This window comes from Alligator sinensis, unplaced genomic scaffold (genome assembly GCF_000455745.1).
Source record: "Alligator sinensis unplaced genomic scaffold, ASM45574v1 scaffold337_1, whole genome shotgun sequence".
Classification (NCBI taxonomy): Eukaryota; Metazoa; Chordata; order Crocodylia; family Alligatoridae; genus Alligator; species Alligator sinensis.
In genome coordinates, this window is record NW_005841927.1 from 1953433 (window position 1) to 1962274 (window position 8842).

At 48.0% G+C, this 8842-nt stretch overlaps 1 protein-coding gene across 6 annotated transcripts in view; it reads right to left on the reverse strand.

The window, feature by feature from the left end:
* Positions 1-8842, reverse strand: part of NCMAP (non-compact myelin associated protein) — a 33195-nt gene that overhangs the window by 19469 nt on the left and 4884 nt on the right. The window contains exon 1 of one of the 6 annotated variants that reach the window (XM_006019275.3): positions 8694-8809. The exons of 3 other annotated variants lie outside the window; for them this stretch is intronic. The gene's annotated coding sequence lies outside the window, so the exon portion shown is untranslated. Of the gene's footprint in view, positions 1-373; positions 2708-8025; positions 8282-8693; positions 8810-8842 lie in introns of those variants that run through there. 2 more of the 6 variants (XM_025198730.1, XM_025198732.1) reach the window with 2 other exon arrangements.

Genomic DNA, 8842 nt, shown 5'->3' on the forward strand with positions numbered 1-8842 from the left:
CCCACAGGTGCCCTGGTATGGAAAAGCTAGCTAATAATAACCGCTTGAAACATGCAGCTGGTTAACGCTTCCCATCACTTTAACAAAGTGTGTCACCTCAACAGAGAAACCGGGTGACAAAAACGTGTTCCACTGTTGTCAGGTTTCTGACCCTGAAACGTCTGCACCTACCTCACCTACACATGTGCCACAAGGGTCGGAGCTCTCTCTGATCTACATCCCTTTGCTCTAGCATAACCCTCTATTGCTGAAGATGCTCTCTCTCTTCCCCACTCCCTCCTTTGGAGAAACGCAACGTTAGACAAAGTAACGTGGAATGAGACTGACCCAGAGCAGAACTGAAGAAAGAGGCATGGGACATAAAGGGAAATACCTTCTTGTGGCCCCAGTCAATCCTGTATCTTGTGCAGGCTGGAACCCATGTCCAGAAGCCAGGCTGACACACGGTGGATGCACCCTGCAATATCTGGTGCAGATCACAAAAATGCACCCCCATTTTACAGATGGAGAAACTGAGGTGCAGAGATGAAGGAACTTGCCCAGCATGAGGAAGTCAGTGGCAGATCTGGGAACAAAACCTGCCTCTCCCAGTCCCTGTTTGTGGAGTGTATCATTACCCTTCTCCCTTGCTAAAGGGAGCGAGTAGGGCAATGAATGGGAGGCCCCGAGTACTTATTGTGCAAGGGCTGCTATACAGACCCAAGTCAATTATGCCTTTGGACACATTTCCACACCCATTCGCTTCAGAGACTGCACACACAGGCTCTCAAGGGCAAACACAACCCTTTCGACAAGGGCACTTTTAGCCCCTTCATACACAGACGTTCCAGCTGTCCTTTCCTGCTCTGGACAGAGGAGGACTTCTCTCTGCTTAGCGCAGACAGCTCAGTCCCAAGCAGGCACAGATCACTGGCAGTACATACAGCAAGTGTGAATGGGCTTGTAACATCAAGCAGCACGAACATGCAAGACGGCCTCATGTATTAGCCAGGAATCTGCAGCACCCAGAAAGGATAAGGGGGTGGCTGGCAGGTGGAGTCAGAACCAGAGAGGTCTTGATGAAGAGATGAGTTTGGGCCGGAAGAGCAATTTACACCCAGCAGCCAAAGACTGGAAACGCTCCTCTGACTCGGACACTAATAATCACACAGAGGGGCCAGCCTGCATCTTGTTTTATGGGACAACAGCTGGGGAGGCAGATTTCAGTGTGTGTTTTAAGAAGGTCAGGGGATGTTAGTGGGGTTACAAGGCTGATCTAGTCCAACCTGGTCTCTCAGCATCAGCTCCCAGCCAGAAGTCACAATATCATCAGAATGGAGACACAGAGCTCTATAATCAATCAACTGAAAACACAGCTACTCCAGCTCTCACCCGGAGAGTTGCATTTCATGCCCATGATCTATCCTGGCCTTGGAGGCTGATGGAAGGGGTGGAGAGAGGAAGAGTGGTGTATTGCCACCCACCCACACTTCACTTGCCACAGTTCAACTCGATCAGTGGATCAGGGGTCCAAAGTCCTGAATCCCCAGCTCAGGCGCTGGTCCCCTGTGCACCCTTAGGCAAGTGAATCTAGGTTTCCTTTCCCCTCACCCCCATCTACAAAATGCACATTATTTTCCCTGCCTCTGAAAAGCACTGAAAGATGGTTTGATAACACAGAGCTCCTCATCTGGATCAGAGCAAACGTAGTGCTGAGGAAAAACACTGGACAGACAACCCTGGTGTCTGATATCCATTTTAATCAGGTAACAGCAACTGCACCCAAAGCGGCGGTGCAAGCGTGTCCCTATCCTGCCCCACCCCTGCCCGGGGGTGATCACTTTTAGGTGCAACAACAACATTTGTTCTCCACGGCCTATTTCATCTTTGACCTTTTAGACCAATCTGTTCATTAGTGCCAGTAGCACCAGTGTTGTGATTTGGACACTTGTTTCCAAGGACATTATTGTGACCCAAACTCGCTTTATGCTTGGCTACAGAAGAGTCAGACTAATGAATATGAACCACAGCTAAGCCACGTCCTGCCACCTCAATGCCAGAGACGAAATGAGTTAATATACGCTGCAAGGATCCTAGGAATAGTACTCTGCCCCATGCTATGGAGAAGGGCAAAGACCCCCAGTCCTAGCCATTCTGACCTAGGAGACAAATTTCTTCTTGGACTCAAATTGAGCCAGCAGTTTGACCCTGAGCAACAGAACAAGACCCTGCAGCCAAAGCAGTGATTCAAGCAGCGTCCACATTAGAAACTAGACTTTTAGAAACACATTCATGCTTTTGCACACCCGCTATCGTAGCCACAACCCCAGATCTGTGTGCTCAAATAGCAAAGTGCACAGACAAATCGGAAGCTTTGGAGTTCAGCGTACCCAAAAGGACTCGAGCAGCTTTGTCTACGTGCTTCTGAAACTGCACCTCTAAGTGCAGGCAGCTTGCAAAATGTTTCCTTGTGTTGTCACAATGACTGATGAACACAACTATCGCAAGGCCCGTTTAGAGTACGGGAATGCCATTCAAATCCAATCCCTCTCGCACACACACACCCCTTCCCCACTCTCCCACGCAAAATAAACTATGGCTAAGGGCTCAGTCCTGGTTCCTGCAGGAGCTTACGGAGTATCGGCAGTGCCCACGCTGGCACTGGGCACCAAGGCTGTTAAGCACGGCAATTCTCCCGCCTCCAATCACCCCCCAGGCCGCTCTGATCCCTTATGAGGTCCAGATTGCTGCCAGCAGCCTGATGCCTGTGGAGAACCCCCTTGCACAAGGGCACGTACAGATTTGCGCTCTGCACGCACACAACCATGCTCCCGCACATCTCTTGCACAATTTGTTTACTAACCAATTTATTTTACTGCAGCTCAGAATAAGGCTACACCCTGAGCCGCCTTTGATGTCCGGTCAGCCAGGCTCTCCAAGTAACATCTTCCCTCTATATTGTATTTTTGCAAATCAAAGAGGTTGAGTCAACAGAGCCACAGCTTGCCAGAAGAGGGATCTTTCTAGTTCGGAAGTGGCTTGCCCCAGGTGGTATGGGCGCACATCAGACCAGGGAGGCGGCAGGGAGCAGAAAGCAGAGCAGCAGACTGGGCAGGGGAAAGGGATCAGAGTGGCACGCGGGGAGGGCACAGGGCTTGACTTGTGACATGCCTGCCAAAAAGGTTGCCCCCCCCCGCACCCCCCATTCTAATCCACAATCATGTAACAGGCTAAGGCCTCCACCAGAGGCCAATACACACGAGCCAGGAACCACTCTCCGCCCTGATGAGCCACGTGCAAAACTCAAGAGATGCCAAGCAGCTCTGCGGGGCTTTCACACAGTTCACGTTAAGATCTGAAATGCCAGCTCCCTGCACACACCACTGAGGGCTGCAGCTCTGTACACCAGCAAGGCAAATCCAAGGGGCAGTGAGGAAGCCACAGTCGATGTAGGCTTTGCACATAACCCCATCGCCGCAGTGCGCTGGCTTTGCTACATCACAGAGGAGGCTGCGAGGACAATGAACTTTGTATATTGACGGGAAACTAGACGATTCCAATAGCTTTTCCCTTGTGTGGGTCACTGACTATTCCATTTGATATTTTTTCCATCTCTCATTTCATTCCTGTCATTGTGGGAAGCTGAGGGGCTCTATAGTTTGTGGCTGTATTTCCTGATTCTTTGGACTTTCAATAGGAGCAACGTAGTCAGTGCCAGCTAGATGTTTCCCTCGCCTCACATAGCCAAGGTCAAAGTTTTAGCCATCTAAGCCAAATCCCATGCTAACTGGGCAGAGGAATTAACACCCCACTTTCAGGAATCTCCATCCCAGGCGCATGCCTGGTTCATGAGAACACAACACATCTCTCTCTCCCCTGGGAACAAGGACCGTCCTCCCGGGCAGACGCCAGTGTTTTGCACTCTGTTCAGGGTCTGCTCTGCTGTACAAAGACAGTTCAAAGGATTTCTGGTTTGCAACTAGGCTCTCTTCCTCCCCGCAACATTTCTCACCTCTCTCTACCCACTTCCTCACTATACCGTTCGCAGGGTCCTCTAGCTTTGTTGCGTTTCCTGGCTTTGCCGTCTGGCAGCAGCAAACAGTGCATGAGAGAGCAGGGGTTTAGGTTGTAGCTGTGTTGGTCTAAGGATATAGGCAGACAAGGTTCCTTGGGTGAATTTGATATCTTTTATTAGACCAACCCAAATGGTTGGAGAATAGTTATTAAGCAAGCTTTCGGGTTCAAAAACCCTTCGTCAGGCTAAGGAAGAGATCAGGACATTCATCAGCTGGACCCTTGCTACCAACATGGAGAGCCATGGGGGCACAGAACTAAACCTCTCTGTTTTGTTGGATAATGTTGCAGGATTTGTTTCCATATTTTTCTGTTTCTAAAAATATAGAAGTGTTTCACTTAAGGTTCCTGATTCCATTTAAAATGCCTCGAAGACAACAATTGGAGACTGTTAGCAAACAAAATAGCTTTGATTTGACTTCTAAGCCCCGCAGTTCAGGATTGGAGGAGATGGGGTCTGTTGTGCAAAGCAGAAGCACAGCTCTGGTCCTCGTCTTTAAAAATTCCATGTTTCGGTTAGTAGTGTTAGGTGGGAAATACTATTCATGTCCAGTGACATTTTCTTTTTAGATTTAAAAAAAAATATCCTGTCCCAAACTGGGCAGAAGTCAGTCTTGGATGTTTCTGCAGCCAAAACACACACCTACATATGGTGGGAGCGGGGGCGGGGGGGAAATAATCTTGGGCCATTGAAAATGTTTAAATTTTGATAATATCAAAATATTTCCTCCCAACTCCACCGGTTTTCACTTTTAGTGCAGAGTTAGTCTTATTTCAAAGTAAAGAGCTGTTTCAAAACAAAACTTGTTTAATTTAAAAAATATACTGAAAGTGGAAATTGATGATTTCTAAGCCCTTTTCCTTCAAGCAACAATTTTAAGTCAGGAATTTAATTGGAAAAAATAACAATCTTGTTCCACAACATTCCATTAATTACATTTCTAATTCACCCCCCCAAAAAAAATCCCATAAAAAAAATTCTCATCCAATTCCACAATTCTTTAACTTTCTTCTTAGGCAACAGTTAGAAGCCTAGATGACTACGGTCCTGCAAACACTGGAGTAAGCAAAGAAGTTACAGTGCACGTGTTCATCCGTGTTTGCACCCCAGATCTTTACAAATACGATCCTTCTGCAGAAAAGAGCCAGAAGTGGGGCTTTTTCTCCCACTTTAGTGTCCACTACCTGCCACTGCACAAAGGCAGAATGTCTGTGCTCACAAAAGGTGCTGGATTAACAGCTCGGAGAAACAAAATCCTCTCTACAGAACAAGCACAGTTCAGGCTATGGATGTAAATGTCCCTCTCTGCGGGTGCATCTACACATGCGTTAAGAAGCTTTAATGTGCATTAAATCTAGTACCTCTGGGCACTTTTACATGAGCTCTGGGGGTAGGGGGGTGGTGCTTTCCTTAGAGCGGCTCTGAGAGCTGCTCTAATCAAAGCGCCACCGCGTGTCATGTATCAGTGTCCCAGCTCTTGAAAATGGTGGTGGGGGCAATTGAACTAAAGCTCATTTAATGAGCTTTAGTTCAAGTGCCCCCGCCACCATTTTCAAGCGTGGGGATGCTGATACACAAGGTGCTGGAGGCTGCTGGAGCGCAGCAATTGCCATGCTCCAGACTCGATTAATCCAGTCTGCTCCAATGCACTGGAATTCCAGCGTGTTGGAACAGCCTCCATGCTGGTCCATAGGCACCCTCCATGGTGCAGTACTAGGAAAATGTGCATTAGCCTGTCTTAATGCACATTAACTAAAGAGCATGGTTTTTAAGTGCTGTTTAATGTGCATTAGCCTATTTTAATGCACATTAACTGAATCACACGGTACGGACATTTATACGCACACCTTTTTGTCCTGCGATGTGCCGGATATCTGCCGCTACGGAGCAGACTCAATCAAGTCTGCTCCGCACGCAAGCTGACGTGCACTGTGCTGTACTGCGTGCAGTTGTGTACGTGGCGAAAAGCATGCCAGCGCACAGAAAATGGCTGCGGTGCGCTTTTGAACTAAAGCACCTCTGAGGTGTTTTAGTTCAAACGTGCACTGCTGTCATTTTCTCAGTGCTGATGCACATTTCACCACTTATACAGTGGCAAGCGTTGCAGTGCTGGGTGCTTTTCAAAGTGCCCAGCACTTGCATGTGCAAAAATGCCCACGGTTTTTAGTGACACTTTAATATGCATTAAAATAGGCTAATGCACATTAAAGCCCACCTGTAGACATGCACTTCAAACCTGATCCTAAAAGGACCATCTGTAAGGTAGAAAGCAGAACTAAGCCTCAACTCTCTATTAATTTCTTAGCACTCTGTTTGGACACCAATAGACGAGGAGAATGCTGTCAACAACCGGTGACAGCGTGTGTGACGTGCGCTTTCTCTGCACAAGCTCCAGCAGCCCCCACTCTCATGCTAGTTTGAACCACAGCAGCAGGTACTGTTCTGCCTCCACCCCAGTATGCACGTCACTGGGGTTTTTGCTTTAAGGGCCCCACTTTTCTACAAGATTCAGGAGCTAACATTTAGCTGCTTAAGCAATCTTCAAATGTCCATTGGTATTTTAAGAGACAGTCTCACAGTGCACTGGATTGGGATTCAGCTAAGCAAAAACTCATTCCAGAGCCTCCAATTTCCCCCCTCTCCACAAGGATTTTTTACTGGATAGACAGACAAAGCCGATTTCCATGTGCAGTACAGAAGTCTGGCAACTCCTTTTGCCAGTGAACAAAAGGATGAAGCCATAGTGAAAAGATTTCCCCAACTACTGCACATTTAAACTCATACAACAACCTCACCTATAGAGGGGCACACTGCATTTGAAACCATCCACACATCACATAATACTTTGCCCTTTGTGCCCCCTTCATCCAAGAAGATTCTCATAATGCTTTGCAGGCACTCATTCACATCCCCTGAAAATTAAATAGTATTATATCTATTTTATAGGAGGTGACCGGCCCACCCAACAAGTCACTAGCAGAGGGGAGCACAGTACCTTCACCACAACTTGAGTTGCAGAAAGTAACCCACCGTCCCTGCTAATACACCATCTAGTACAATGGACGGCATTAGTGCAACTGCATTCACAGAATACCTTCTTTTAGTCACTTCCTGGAGCATGAAGTATATTAGTAACTATGAAAATCGAGATGTCACAGTTCAAGTTTGTTAACTTCACGTTCCCAGAGTCATGAAGTTAACACACGTTCTTATGCGCTGAATCAGCTATACATTAGGGTGACAACAACATGTTCCAAGTCTTTAATCTCGCGTCACATTAAGTGCTCGTCTGCCAGTCCGAATGATTGAATTTTATGTGTTAGGACTGGCAATCTTGAGGAAACACCTTCTTATTGTGTTGGGGGTATGCAAACTAGAATGACAGGCTCAGTGCACTCGCCGCTGAGTGAAGATTGTTAATCAAAGACTTCTCTTTCTTGTAGACATTTCAAACTCCCTAGGGATACAATAACTTCCTCCTAGATCACTCTCAAACATTATAACATAATGGTTTTTAGATTAATGAAACAAGTACCTGCTAATGCAATAACTTGGCAGAAAAATCTCTCCCCATCGACATCAGGTTTCTTTCCTGTTTACGGGCAGTGTACAACCAGCTTAGTATGTTCAACTACTAGCAGTCTGCATTCTGCCATCATTTAAACTGGGCTGACGCCAGAGTAAGTCAAGTGAAGTGATTGTGTACTCGGAGCTACGCGCACACCAGTTGACAGCAGAATGTGACTGGCAGCTCGTGAAACAGAAAAGGCCACTCTTGTCACACCCTTAGACAACTTTTTTAACCTTTTAAATATTGGAACGCAGCACAAATACAACACCAGTACAAATACAACACTGGTAGCAACCGGACTAACAGATGACAATTCACTGTTGGAAACTTCCCTAGGGCCTCAGCTCTGAGCGCATTTACACATATACTTAAATGGGTTTTTACACACGAGACGACTCACGCGGAGATGCAGAAGCCTGTAAATCTCTATGGGATCTGGCCCCAGGGTAACACTGCAAACAACTTTCCAGGTGTCCTGCGCCCTTCGCATCGCTTTTGTTCCATCTTCTTTCAAGAAGCAAAGACTGTGCAAGCCACCACGTTAATCTAAAGAGGTGTCTCTGCCAGGGGCCAGCGCAATCAAGTGCCTAAAGCTGGTTTAATGGCTCTTGAGTGGCCAAGGATTGTTGCCTCCCTCCCATTTATGATTTTAAAGCCGTGCCCCACTTGTACCCAAGCATGCCCAAGATCACCAACACTTCAGAAATTCCCCCGGTCGGTAAACAGCAAGAAAAGGAGAGGATTGCGCGCTGCCCGCACACAGGAGGGGAGAGGCATGCAATTTTTCCAGGCGACTGGTGTTTCCCAAGCTGCGTGAAACCCTGCTGCGGGTCCAGACAGATGGGCTCTCTCTTTCTAACTGGAGCAAAGTTCTTTGCAAGCTTTCGGGTGCAAACACCCTTCTTCCGCCATAGGGATGAAAGTGAGACAGGTCGGTGAGAAATGAGGAAAGCAACAGGAGGAGAGGGGGGGTAGAAAAGGGCGAAGTAATGCCGCAGGTAAGCACAGAAGCGCAGGATCATCTCACTCATCTGCATCACCCCAGACAGGACTCCGCAGGCCACTTACGAGCTTTCTGTGCCGGGTCCCTCCCTGCGCCTCTCCCGGCAGCCGGCCCGCGGGGCACTCACCTGCTCCGCGCCCCGGCCCTCCTCCTCCTCCTCCTCCGCCCCAGGTGCTCCGCGCCTCGCCCCCCCCCACCGCCAGGCGGCCGCAGC